This window comes from Galeopterus variegatus, unplaced genomic scaffold (assembly GCF_000696425.1).
Source record: "Galeopterus variegatus unplaced genomic scaffold, G_variegatus-3.0.2 Scaffold8593, whole genome shotgun sequence".
NCBI lineage: Eukaryota > Metazoa > Chordata > Mammalia > Dermoptera > Cynocephalidae > Galeopterus > Galeopterus variegatus.
This window is the reverse complement of record NW_007734704.1, coordinates 26,035-27,893: the sequence shown is the minus strand read 5'-3', so window position 1 is coordinate 27,893 and position 1,859 is coordinate 26,035.

Below are 1,859 nucleotides of genomic sequence, written 5' to 3'. Positions count from 1 at the left end.
ATTATGCACCATGACCAAGTGGTATTTATCCCAGGTAGGCAAGGGTGGTTCAACATATGAATATCAATTAATGTAACTGATAACAAGAAAACACTAACAAGAATAATAAACAGAAAATCACATGATCACATCGATAGATGCAGAAGAAGCATTTGAAAAAATACAGCATCCATTCATCATAAAAGTTCTCAGTAACCTAGGAATAGAGGAACATCAGAACTTGATAAAGATTATCTACAGGAAACCACAGCTAACATCATCCTTAATGGTGGGAAACTCAAAGCTTTCCCAGATAATCAGGAACAACACAAGAATGTATCTTGTCATCACTTCTTCAACATCATACTAAAAGTACTGGGTAGTGCAATGACACAAGGAAATAAAAGATTTACAGGTTGGGAAAGATATAAATAAAATTGCCATTAGTTGCAGATGATATGATTATCTGTGTAGAATATCCAAGCAAATAAATAGAAAACCTCCTGGAACTAATTACTGACTAAAGCAAGATTGCAACGCTAATATACAAAAGTCAATCACTTTTTTATACCCCAGCAATGACCAAGTAAAATTTAAAACAAAAAACACAATACTATTTACATTAGCAACTCAAAAGAGAAAAGTTGAAAATCATCTACCTCATAAGAAATTAACATCAAGAATACATTTTAAAAATGCCTACAACTAAACAATAAAACAAATAATCTGATTAAAAAATAAGCAAAAGGCTTCAACAGACATTTTCTACAAAGACGATATACCAATGTCTAACGAGGTCATGAAAAGATGCTTAACACTACAGAAATGCAAAATCACAATGAAATATCATTTCACACCCAATAGAAAATAACAAGTATTGACAAAATTGGAAACCTTGTACACTTTATGTGGGTGTATAAAGCGTGCAGTCCCTATTAAAAAAAAAAAGTACACTGACTTTTCAAAAAATTAAAAATAGAATTACCATAGGATTCATAAATCCAAGTTTTGTGTATAGATCCAAAATAATTAATAGCAGAATCTCAAAAAGATATTTCCTCACCTGTGTTCACAGCAGCATTACTCAGAGTTAAGAGGCAAAAGCAACCCAAATGTTCAGCCATGAGTGAATGGATAAAAGAAATGTGGTATATACATACAAAGAAGTAATATCCAACCTTAAGAAGAAAGGAAATCTTGACATATGCTATAATATGGAACCTTGAGGACATTATGCAAAGTGAAATAAGACACTCAAAAAATGATGAGTCAAATTTTTAGAAACACAAATTAGATTGGTGGTTGCCAGAGGCTGGGAGAAGGGGGAAGTTGGGAATTGTCATTTAATGGATTTAGAGTCTCAGTATTCCAAGATAAAAAACTTGTGGATATGTCCTGTACAACAGCCTCAATATACTTAAAACTACTAAAGGTTAAGAAATGATGCAAATGGTAAATTTTATGCTATATGCTTTTTACCAAAATTAAGAATAAATTATTTTAAAAGCCAATAGATGAACCAAAATAAAATATTTTTAAAAAATTAATTGATGAAAAGTTAGAAAATAAAAAGCAAAGGATTAAAAGGCAGATGAGGCAAATACAAATAGAAAATAGTAAAATGGCACATTTAAATTAAACCTTATCAATAATTAGTTTAAATGGAACAGCATTAAATATCCTACTTAAGGCAAAGACTGTCAGATTTGATAGGAAAGTAAGACCCAATATGTTGTCCAGAGAACTACACTTTAAATACAAAGAAACAGACTAAAAGTAAAATATTGAAAACTTACCTATCATAGCAACACAAATTATTAAAAGCTTAAGTGGAAATATTGATACCAGCAAAAGAATCTTCAAGACAAATTATATTACTA